This window comes from Vulpes lagopus, chromosome 3 (genome assembly GCF_018345385.1).
Source record: "Vulpes lagopus strain Blue_001 chromosome 3, ASM1834538v1, whole genome shotgun sequence".
In the NCBI taxonomy this organism is placed as follows: Eukaryota; Metazoa; Chordata; class Mammalia; order Carnivora; family Canidae; genus Vulpes; species Vulpes lagopus.
Genome location: NC_054826.1, coordinates 64,717,328 through 64,729,996, shown reverse-complemented (window position 1 = coordinate 64,729,996; position 12,669 = coordinate 64,717,328). Strand labels below are relative to the sequence as shown.

The following is a 12,669-nucleotide window of genomic DNA, read 5'->3' as shown; positions in this document are numbered from 1 at the left end:
AAAAAAAGAAAGCCAAGGAAGAGTCAAAGATATAAACATAAATTTACACTAGTATAAAATTTAGTGCTGAAATATTACAGATATACTGATATTTTAGTTCTTGATTAGATCATGAGTAGGTTCATGAGTGCTTATTATCTAACTTTTATAACATACATGTACTTTATACCTGTTTAATATACATGAACATTATATTTTAGAAACTATAAGAAAAAGTATATGGAAAAATCTTCCTGGAAAACATTCTCAGGTAAGCCCAGATAAAAATAAATAGCAAAGTATAATATTTATCTAAAACTTTCCGACAGTCCTTCTCCCAGGAAAGTCCAATCCCACACACTCACAGGTCAATCAAACCTGGGAACAGATTTTAAAACAGTTTTACTACATTGTAAATATTTACAACTTTGAGTTATCAGGATTCATTGAATTGTATGTACAAGTTATTTAATGAATTACTAGGAACAGGGTATCTGGCAAATAATTCTATTAGCCTTTTGGTCTAACATTTTTCTTCCAAGAAAAGAATTGCAACATTTTAAAAAGTTGGTCTTTCCCAAACAAATCATTAAAAATTAATAAGGCCGACTAAAGAATGCTTGATATTCTAATCTAAACTTTCACTGACACTAAAAATTTTCCACAGGTCTTCTAGCAGTCTCTCCATGCCTTTCACATTGTTCCAAATCTTTTAGAGGGCTCCAAAGTTTATTTAACCTCATACAAATTCCACAGTCAAATGCTGGTTGCCCTGACATGTGTGTTAGACTTTAAATTTTTTGACAATTTTTATAGTGAATGCAAAAGACCAGCACAAATTCAAGCTTCTAATTCAGGCTATTACAACGTGGTATATATCAAGACTTTGCATGTCTCTTCCATATAAGTAGGATGGATTTTCTAAGACAACTAAGAGTACTTACTAATAGAACTAGTTATATTTCTGTTCTTCCCTATAATCCCTCTGGCAAACTGCCATTTGTTTTAACTTAACACCATGAATTCCAGTCATACTTAAGCTCCCAAAGAGAGGGAGCTACATCTCCAGTACATACAATCTGACAGTCAAGTGTTTTAATAGTTATGACCAACTTTTCTATAAAAACTCAGAAATCATGCTAGCCTCTTTCCCACAGCTGTCTTTCCTCAAGCAGTGAACCCAGTTATTGGTATAACTCCAACTGACCAGCACTTTGAAATTTGTTTGGAAAGAAGCACTAAATCAAGATATTAGCCTTATCTGATCAAGTTGAAAAAGTCCTACACGATCTGTCTTTTGGAGATTCTTGCAAAATTCAATTTTTCTTATCGGAAGGAACTTGAATATAATGTCATTTCAAAAGCACACACCTATTTTTGCCTGTATGGTGTTCTACCACCACTACTCTCTTTCTTCTGGAAACTGCCCTTCTTCTGCCTTTTTTACGGCACCAGTCTACCTTTAATTCATCCCCACAGTTTCATCACTCATGTTACACAGCATGATACTTCTCCCTCATCAAGTTGCCAAAGTTCCTTCCTGGAAATTTTGAAAATAAAATTGAGAGGGGGAAAAAAAAAGGCAGGCACTCTTTGAATGCCTGAATTGTATAAAGCTCAGAAGCAGCAATGGACCAAGTTTTGATATACAGGCCAAAAAGTAAATGAATTTTACCTGGAAAGAATAAAGAGTGAAGCAGGTATACAGAGAGGAAGACAGATAAGAGAGAGAATAAAACATTCTGATGTTTTCCACGTATTCTTGAAGCCTAATGGCATTCCTGACCTCAACTGTTAAGATAACTCCCTATCCCCACAAGGTGTACATAAATTCCACCATGTGGTAGTATGACTGGGGTTTCTGTTTAACCCACAGTTCTAAATAATTGTCTTATTAACCCAGCAATTAATATTTTTATAGGCACAATAAGTAATAAGGTCTTTTTTGGCTTGTTAGAAATCCAGCAAGTTCCATTTCTATATAAAATAGAGAGTTTAGAATAAATATTATTTTAATCCATTTTTTAAAAGATTTAACTTGGAATTTAGATTCAAAATTGAACTTAGGGATCCCTGGGTGGCGCAGCGGTTTAGCGCCTGCCTTTGGCCCAGGGCGCGATCCTGGAGACCTGGGATCGAATCCCACGTCGGGCTCCCCGTGCATGGAGCCTGCTTCTCCCTCTGCCTGTGTCTCTGCCTCTCTCTCTCTCTCACTGTGTGCCTATCATAAATAAATAAAAATTTTAAAAAAAATTGAACTTAAACTTGCCTTGTCTTTCTTTACCAGTATTCTGCCCCTTGCTTGCTTCTGTTATATTGCCTAGCAAGCACACTGTGGTTGTGAAAATAGTATAGCAAAAAAGTAAATCCCCAGTTATTGATGTCATAGATTTGTGTATGTTTTTTAAACAGTTCTAGCTTCCACTTTACATGGAATAACCAGGAAAAGTTTAAAAAAAGTGAAATAAAAAATTTTGTCAGTTAAAAATATTGAATTTAAATATGTTTAAAGTTTCTGTTTCAACTGGAAAAGTCAAATTCCCCTAAATCAGAAACATTTTACAAACAAATATAGACTGAAGGAGAAAGTTTTAGAAAGAAATGAATATTATTAAAATGGTGCTATTCCTCACTGACTATTCAATTATATATTTTAAACTGTATAATATACCTCTCAACTATTTCAAACACTTCAGTTAGAAATGCATACATTTCCCAATGTGAAGGGAAAAGGTCAGGATTCTTATGCCCACGATACAGAACATAAAAAATTTGCCATAAATGATATTAAAAGCCCCCCACAATAGTAAGAGTCATCAATAATGTCGTTTTTTTTTTTTTTTTTTTTTGGTGATCCCCTTAACAAGAAGCCAAATAAGCAAAAATGGTATCAAAATATGAGGTCAAATTTGACTACCACCAAGAAATTAAAAAAACACCAATAGGGATCCCTGGGTGGCGCAGCGGTTTGGCGCCTGCCTTTGGCCCGGGGCGCGATCCTGGAGACCCGGGATCGAATCCCACGTCGGGCTCCCGGTGCATGGAGCCTGCTTCTCCCTCTGCCTGTGTCTCTGCCTCTCTCTCTCTCTCTGTGACTATCATAAATAAATAAAAAAAAAAATTAAAAAAAAAAAAAAAAACACCAATAATTTAGAGGAAAGTGCCTAGGAGGATACTTGGCACATAGAAGAAACTTAAGAAGTGTTACTTTTAGGGCAGCCTGGGTGGCTCAGCGGTTTAGCACCACCTTCATCCCAGGGCATGATCCTGGAGACCCGGGATCAAGTACCACGTCAGGCTTCCTGCATGGAGCCTGCTTCTGTGTGTGTGTGTGTGTCTCTAATAAATAAATAAAATCTTTTTTAAAATGTTACTTTTAGATGTGGGGCAAGAACTTAAGAATAGATGGATTTGTTGCCAAGGCTGTCTCAAGAGACACAGAAAAAGAAAAGGCTGAGAACATGGTGGGAAGCTCAGGAAACCTCAATCCTGGGCTAAGACTGTGAAAAAGAACAAGTAGCCTAGTCTACTAGCAAATAGATGCAGACTTTCTTATTTAAGATTTTGAGAAGTGGACAGAGGCAGTGGAAGAGAAAAGGGGAAAGAACCATTAAATTATATATGCCTTATTTGTTGCTTATAAGTATTTCCAAATATTAACATAGTCTATATATTTCTAGTTTTAAGAAAGACCTTGCAGTATCTTCTTGGCTGTATATTAGTATCTTCTTGACTAGTTAAATTAATGAAACTATGTGTATTTAGTAACACTAGTGTCAATAAACATTGGTTAGGGGATTTAAAAACTAGCAGTAATACAGGGCAGCCCCGGTGCTGCAGTGGTTTACCGCCGCCTGCAGCCTGGGGTGTAATCCTGCAGACCCGGGATCAAGTCCCACGTTGGGCTCCCTGAATGGAGCCTGCTTCTCCCTCTGCCTCTCTCTCTCTCTCTCTCTCTCTCTCTCTCTGTGTCTCTCACGAATAAATAAATAAATTCTCTAAAAAAAAAATAAAATAAAAACTAGCAGCAATATAAAAAGCAGCATTAGAGATACAAACTAAACTAGGTTTGTTTTCTAATTTGGAGAGTGGTAAATATATACATGGAGAAGTTTTAAAGTTCAATTTCTAAATTCAAAGATTTTGTATCATACAAACACTTTAAAACTTTACACAGTAACTAAAAGAACTCAAAAAAATGTTAACTGAGAGGTGGGATCACAATGATCGTCACTCAACTTGTGCATTTTCTTTAGTAAACATTTAATAGAACATGTCTATTTCTGTAAGTAAACAAGTGAGCTAAAAAAACAAAGTCAAAGTAGCACTGAAGTGAAGAGACAAATTCAAATCAGGGACAGAGTGAGCAAAATCCAAATGTTTAACTCCCCAGCTTTACTTGCTGACATAATACCACCATCAATCCCTTCTGCTCCAAAACAAATTTCATCTATTTTTTTATTTACATAGAAAGTCCTGATAAGACAACTTTGTTTTCACCACCCTGAAGATATAAATGATCTAGATTTTCACATTTTAGAGTTTTTAAGCTTAAATAAGGAATATGAGGTGATAGCAAAATATTCCAAAAGAATTTTCAATGAAACATGTAGATCAGTGGAACAAAATAGACCATCCACAGAAAATGGTTTTATTTATATATATATATTTATATATATATATATATAAATATATATATATAAAATCAGTTGTTATCAGGTAGATTAAAAAATCTTTTTAGGGGATCCCTGGGTGGCTCAGCAGTTTAGCACCTGCCTTTGGCCCAGGGCGCAATCCTGGAGTCCCGGGATCGAGTCCAGTGTCGGGCTCCCTGCATGGAGCCTACTTCTCTCTCCCCCTGTGTCTCTGCCTCTCTCTCTCTCTGATAAATAAATAAATAAATAAATAAATGAATAAATAAATAAATAAATAAATAAATCTTTTAACAAAAAAAAAAATCTTTTTAGAGCCCAGTCCAATGCCCTCAGAGAATTCTTTCAGAGAAAAGAAAAAATTACTGATAAGTGGTTTATGGTTATGTGTTTCTTTTCAGAAAAAAACAAAACAGAAAACTGGTTAAAGTTTACTGTAGCTATATAGGTGGATAAAATAAACCACCAAATTACAGCCTTCTCTTTGCACTACTTATTATGAAGAAACAGCCCAAATGCCCAAGAAGAAAGAAAGGCTGAGTATATTAATTGAACATATTATAATATTACTATTTAAATGAAAATTTCGTAAACCACCAAAACATGGACATACTTATATGAAATATTAAACAGGAAGAGGAAGTCCAAGATAGTATGCATTCACAGATGACACTATGTAATAAACAGGACTACTATACTGTATTTTTGCCAATGTCCTACCAAATATACTAATAGTCACACTGATCATCCAAAGAAACATAGGAAAAGGAATATTTCTCATTATATCAAGTTCAAAAAGTGCTGGCATACCTTAATGAAGTCTTTTGAATTTCTAGTTTTTATTAAGGCACAAAATTTGGCCAGAGGAAAACCAGTAAGAAGATAGCTTCATATTATACAAATAAATTTCATTGGGTAGAAACATGAATGAAGCTTTAACTAGTTTCATAAATACATACACATTTTATTTAGCCTGTGTCTTATATATTCATATAATTGTAAGCACAAACACACCATTATGATTTAATTGTAAGATTCAAATTCTCAATGTATGAAGAGCAAACAGTTTCATGCCAAGGGCCAATGCAATTTATTTTTATTTACATCCAAGCATTTTCTACTTTCAGAGGAAAACCAAAAACCTATTACAACATATGAGGGAGAGGGGAAGCCAGGGGGAGCAATACCACATATGATTGCCTAGACAATTCAGCAATTCAACAATTCTCCCACCAACCTATTAACCTTTGCTGAAACCCTTTCAGCAATAGCTTATTACTGTCATCTATATATTCAAATCCAGTTAGACTTATAGCTCAGTTCCGTTTTCAGAAATATTCAAGAAATACTGCTTCAAGATACCTAGATGTATTTAAAGATTAACTTTATATATCTTTTATTTTTTTATCCTTATAATAGTTAACAGATGTGTAAGGTTGAGGGAGGGGAGTATCTGTAAATGGTACATAACACTCCATGCACATGTACTTCCATTTTCTGACTCAGGACCCACACACCTCCTATCAGATTTTCAGTGGATTTCATGACCTCAAAATAAGTTGAGAACTGCTACTATGTATCTCAGGGTACACTTCTCAAATATAAAAGCAGTAATTATATCCCAGTTGGTAATTAATTGCTAAGTAAATAAGGCATTCCTTCCACAGAAATGGAAGGTTCACAGCTTTACCACTGAGGCCCTGGAGTAACTCTTGCTACATCCCTGGAATAAAAGCAGGAGTTTGAACTTCATCACCTTATGAAAGATGCTGCTTGTCAGTCAGTATGCAACCCACTCTGCAATATTAGAAAAGGTTAGCATCTCACTATCAGAAAGCCAAGATTCACCTGCAACAACCTGGACCACCTAAGTGGTATAAAGCTTTCTTTCTTCAATAGTCTTTCACACTAAATTTTTCTGCAGTAATTAAAAGGTGTATGTATTTCTTTTAACTGTTTTACTACCTTAGTTACCAAGGCAATAAAATGGCCAATGTAATTATCTGCTTACCAAAGTTATTACTTTAAGTACTTCGAAATAAAATTCATTTTAAGATGTCAAAGGAAACTGCATTATCTCATCTAAAAAGAGACAAAGTAGTCCTTTTCCTAGTTAGTCTACATTAAATCTGTAAGAAGCATCTACCATCAGCTTTTTAAAATACTGGCAGGACTTGAGGCATAATGTTTCAAAATTAAAACTGACCTGGCGCTTAAAGGTAAGTGATAAAGCCTATGCTTCCCACAGAAAGAAAGAGGTAAAAATTTGAGATTCCTACTTATGATTCCGAAATTCTATTCACAGGCTAGAAGCCAAAAGTTAGTTAAAGAAAAAAAAAAAAACCATGCAAGGTCTATTTAAATTTCAAATGAAGGCAACACATATTAAAGATTGTTCACTTTCAGCTTCTTGACTATTCCCTGCTTAAGGTATCCATCTTCTCTCTAGAAACTCGATCAGAAAAATCCCTTCAAAATGTCTTATAAATTAAATTCTAGTGTTCCTACTATTCCATCTGATTATTTTAGAAAAAGACTAGCCTCATTCATAAGGCTATTCGCACATCTAAACCTAAAAGGGGAAATACGTCTCTTGCCAGAAACTTTTATTTTATTTTTTTTAAAGGAGCAAACCTGATGAAAGGACACTGCTGCCACGTCTTTTCCCCTCCCCCACTCACATAGGGGCTGTTTCATCCCTTCCGAGCGCTTTCCAAGGGAAAGTCCAAGAGCCGCCGCTCTCTGAGAAACCATAAACAGTTAAGTTGAAATTGGCAACCCTCGGTGGCCTCTCTGATCAATTCTTAAAAGGACGGCTCGCTTCTCCATCCCTTTCTTAAAGCAAACAGTGCACAGAATTCCAGGAGAGAATTCCCTCTCCGGAACGCCTGTGAGTTGTCTAAAAAAAAAAAACTGAACTTTCACACATTCGAGTATTCAGGAGAGAAACAGTCTCCTACAAATGGGAGAAGGAGTATCATCCTTCCTTCCCCTTAAGTAAACATACGTCTGGGGCGCGGTGGCGGGGGTTGGGGGGGCGGCATTTGTGCGATGCAATTCGAAGTTCTCACACAACCACGGAACTCGTTTTTACTGATGGGGACTTTTAAAAGCAGCAAACTCTCTGCTGAAAGAGAAGGGGGGGGTGAAGCTCGTGTGCCTTTAAAAAAAAAAAAAAAAAAAAAAGTCGTGGAAGGAGGAAGGAAGAGGAGCTTCCCCGACGACCGGGCCATCTGACAGCCGCCTTCCTCCACGCAGCAGCCCGAAACTCGCAGCCCCCAGCAGCGCCGCTGCGCGCAACAGATGAGCCAAGCCCCAACTTCTCCGGCTATGGGTCCGTCCGCTCCTCAGACCGGACGACTTTCCGATGAGGGCGCAACGCCTCGAGGGCTCCAGCTCCCGACCCGGGGCTGTAGAGCCCGCTCTCCGCTCCGCCACATGCTAACCATCTGAGGCGGCGGAGGCCGAAAACCCACGCCCCGCCCTCGCGTGCCCCCCGCCCCCGCCCCAGCTCTGGTAGGAGAGGACCAGGTAGGAGAGCAGCTCGGAAAAACTCCACAGGCTGAGAGCCCTCCCGGGGAAGCGAGGAATATTCAAGAAAGTCCTGGTCCTCAGGGCGGGGAAGGAGGCTGCCGCTGCCTCAACGGCCGGGGGCGCCGACCAGGCAAGGAGGCGGGAGAAGGGGAGCGCGGCGACCGGCAGAAGGACCTGTGGGGCGGCCAGGGGGCGCGGGGCCAGGTCTCCAGGGGAAAAAAAAAAAAGGGCAGCAGCCGCTGTGAGGGTCAACTGGAGAACCCTCCGCCCCCAAGCCATCCCATCGGAGCGAGCAGGGACCCGGCCGCCACCGCTGTCCGAGAAGGGCCACGGCGTGCTAAGGCCTGAGGCGCAGACTCCAGGGTCCCGGGGAGCGTCTCACCTGGGAGTGGGCACGGGAGGGCGGCACGCTCTTCAGTTCGCTGTAGCCTGCTCTCGGGCCGGATACCTGCGCCCTTCCCTCAGCCCGCTGGCGGCGCGACTGGGCAGCAGAGGGAGCCAGTTAGCCCTTTTATAACCTCTAGGCTGCGACGGCGCCGCTGGGGAGGAGGCGACTGCAGCCCTCGCTACGTGAGCTCGATCACACCAGCGCCCGGGCCACTGCGCAGGCGCCCAGCCCGCGCCTCCCTCTGCTCGGCGCCCGCGGCCCACACCCGGCCTCCCCACCAGCCCAGCCGGGGAATCTCGGGCGGAGCGGGGAGGGGCGGGGGGGCGAGGGGGGGCAGGCGGGCCTGGTATGTGCTGCGCGTGCGCAGGGTCCTCGCCACGCCGCGGTCTCCTTCGCTACCTCTGGTTTGCTTCGCTCGTTTTCCGCAGGTTGTTTGAACGCGTTAATTTCAACCTCAGCCCGAGGCCTGGGCGTCCAAACCACCTGCAGTTAGATAACTAAGATATGGAAAGAGGAACAGGGGAGCGTAGAAAATGACGCAGAAAAGAAGCCTCGGGTGAAAAATAATACAGTGCATCCTCTCTTGGTACCTCAGCTATCTTACCCCTGAGGCTATTTCCTTTACTAACCTCCCTTTTTCACCTCTACTGTCCACCTTTATATTGTATCAGTAGGTAATTGCGCTCCGGAGATAGATTTTTTTTTTTTAATGTAGTTTCCGGCTCAGCCCTGTAAAACGAAGGGCATTAACCTCTCTTTATCTCAGTTTTCTCATCTGTAAAATGGGAATGATGGTAGGTACCTCAGGAATGCTGGGAGAATTAAATGCGAAAATGCATGTGAAGCACTTAGTACATGCCTAGCACGCAGAAGGGACTTGGTAAATATTAGATGGTATCCCTAGACCATGTAAGACGCCCAGCGTTGTTTTTGGTCTTGGTCTAACGTTTGCCTTTGCCGTTGTATTCCTCAAAGAACAAAGCCTTGCTATCAGAAAGGAGACAGTGAAGGAGATGCTTTTACCCTTGTCAGTAAAAGGGAAAAATGACTTCTCTAAGACTCGTGATTCATTAAAAATTGTTGTTTCACACACACACACAAAAAAAAATTGTTGTTTCTGGGGGCGCCTGGGTGGCTGAGTGGTTGAGCGTCTTCCTTTGGCTCAGGTCGTGAACCCCGAACCCCTGATAGAGTCCCACGTCGGGTTCCCCGCAGCTTCTCCCTCTGCCTCTGTCTCTGTGTCTCTCATGAATGAATAAACAAAATATTTTTTTAATTGTTTCTGAAGTTTTTCTTGTATGCAAAAAAGCATAGCAATATTTAAACATTTCCCTCTTATCTAGAAGGTGGAGTTGATTATATAAATATAGAGAGAGTGGGTATTTTGAAAGCTGTAGGCATCCCAGAAAGTAGGTATAATGATGTCAACTCAGCAGTTCTCAAAGTTTAGTTGGGGATCAAAATTAGTTCATACGAAGACTGGACTTTTCCAGAGACTACATTTTCAGTGATACCGAAACAGATTGAAGGCAGAAGCAGATATAAGAATTCTATTAAGCCAGACATAGAGATTTACAGAAATGTAATGCCACTCTTCTTACTAAATGCTTTTTGCTTTGAAAGAATAGTTCTATTTCATTTAAAAAATGTTAATTATGTTAACATGTAACAGATTTGTTTACGTTTTTAAATGAATTAATAAATATCTTACATGTTTAACTCTTATTACTGATAATATTGACAGATATGATCCACATAAAAAGTTTTTTGGAGTCCTCAATACTTTTTTAGGAGTGAAATGGTCATGAAACCAAAGAATTTGAGAACTTCTTAGTCTAAACAAAGCAGAAAGCCCTTTAACACAAGAGGCAAATCTTTGCCTCAGATGGAACTGTAATCAACCTATACACTGGTCCTAAATGAGCTGACTGAAAATTGACAATCTGCCCTATAAATAAAATGGCCCCAGACCCCAAGGCAGATTTAATGCATAGCTAAGAAGGTTTCAGCTTCAGGGGACTTCATTTGCACTAGCTTTTTCCAAGGCCCTGGAAGGGGCCCTAGCAGTATATTCACACAGTTCACAAAAAATTTTGACTGCGATATTTAGACCGCAAATTCTTTCTTCACTGATTTCTCCTCTGTCACACTTCCCCTTGTCCAGTGGTGTAGGAGTGGCTAGCAGGCATTTTTTAAATTTAGCTGAAGGAAGTTGAGTTAGAATACATTTGGTTTGAGTTTAGTGGGATATATTTTTGTAACTCACAGTCACTTCTATGCATAGTTAAAATATTGCCAGCTGTCCCAGTGTAGGAATGGCATCCAAGAATACTCCTACCACCCATTGTGCCAACCCACCCATCATTATAAAACAAAGGTGAAGGGCCACTTAGTAGCTATTTGAATGTGTCCTATGTTCTACCACCAAGAAAATATATATAGTGGAGCAGACACAAAACTTAGGGAGCCTAGAGCTAATCTGTGGGATATCCTTCTAATTACTGGATGTGTAAAAAAAATTGTAAGTAATCTCTACCTATCAGCACCAACCTCGAACCCACAACCCCAGGGTCAAGAGTCACATGCTCTACTAACTGAGCCAGTCAGGTGCCCCTGAATGTGTAAAATTTTAATGAAAGATTTAATGCTTGTCAATGCTTACCTATAAAAGGAAGTTCTTTTCTATTAGAATTAAATAAGGATATCCACAACAAGCTTGTTAGAGTATTATCAGTTTAAAGAAACCTAATGTGCCCTGAACTCTTTTCAGTCATATCAAACAATTTTATTTGAGATTCTTCCAAACGTAACAACAATCCTAAAAATTTACATGACATTATCAGTAATCAGTTGTGAAGCTGAAAGAAATGTCTAGCCTGTACCTATCAATATCGTTTGGTTGCCCAAAAAGGGCATTTCACATCAATTTTTATATATGACTGCTGAACCTGATCATCCCTGCTTAGTTAGAATGAAAATGAGAGATACCTTGCAGAGAGAAAAAGAATGATACGACTACCCTTTGAAAGGCCAAACATTAAAAAAAAAAAAGAAAAAAAAAAAAAGAAAAGAAAGGCCAAACATTAGAACAGAACTGTTCTGGCCATACCATAAACCCCTGATTTCTTCTCACATCTGAAAAAGTTGAATGGGTTCATCAATTAATAAATAATTCTTGAAGAAAATATTAAAAGTCCCATATTTTTAGGAAAAGATGATTGTGTAGCTATGGTAACAACTAATGAACAGAAGTAATTTTCAACTCAATTAATAGATCAATGGTGGTGACTCAACGCTGTGAAGAAGCCTCTAAAAAAACCAGCCAGTCAGTGACAGCTTCCCACTTTTTAAGTTAACCAAACAGCAACAGCTTTACTCTTGTGAACATATCTCTGAAAATCAGCCAATTGTAAACAGTCTCTCCACTAGAGTAATTATGCTTCCAGAGCTGACGTCAACCCAACCCACTCCCATTTTGAAAGTCAGTCAATAACCGAACTCCACATTTCACAAAATACCATATACGATCAACAGAGAGACTAGGACCACACAAGTATAGTGCTTCTACACATACAAAGTAATAAATCAATTTTTTATTTCACAGTTTGAATGATAGCTTCTTCCAAGAAAAGGGGAAGCCAAAATAGAAAATGTAGACTTATTGAAGGCAGTTTTAATCAACTTGCATTCACACATATGAAATAACTAGAAATCATTTGAGAGAATAGATAAGTACTGAATTGTGTTGTGAGGATTATAAAATACTACATACTTTATTTGAGAGGAGAAATAATAAAGTTGAATTTGCTAACAGAGGTAATAGTGGACATGTTTTTCAGCAGGGGATTAAGATGATGGAAGCAATGTTTTAGAATATTATGCTATGTGACTTAGAAGAGAAAGAAAGTGGAGTGTAGATCTGTAGTCCAAGATTCATTGAATAAATATTTATGGAACGCCTACCAACAGTGTCCAAGACGCTGCCTTCTGGGCTGTGGAAGATCAAACTTTAATTAGTCTCTTAAAGAGTTTATAATCTTATTGGCTAGAGTGATATATGATTCCTGCTGTCATATAACTTGGAGGCCTTTGAAGGAAACCAAAAATACACTAAAT

At 39.3% G+C, this 12,669-nt stretch overlaps 1 protein-coding gene across 3 annotated transcripts in view; it reads right to left on the bottom strand.

The window, feature by feature from the left end:
• P4HA1 (prolyl 4-hydroxylase subunit alpha 1) overlaps positions 1-9,294 on the bottom strand; it is a 77,067-nt gene extending 67,773 nt beyond the window's left edge. For 2 of the 3 annotated variants that reach the window (XM_041748182.1, XM_041748181.1), the window contains exon 1: positions 8,548-9,294. The gene's annotated coding sequence lies outside the window, so the exon portion shown is untranslated. The remainder of the gene's footprint in view (positions 1-8,547) is intronic. The other variant, XM_041748180.1, reaches the window with a different exon arrangement.
• Positions 9,295-12,669: the final 3,375 nt, after the last annotated feature.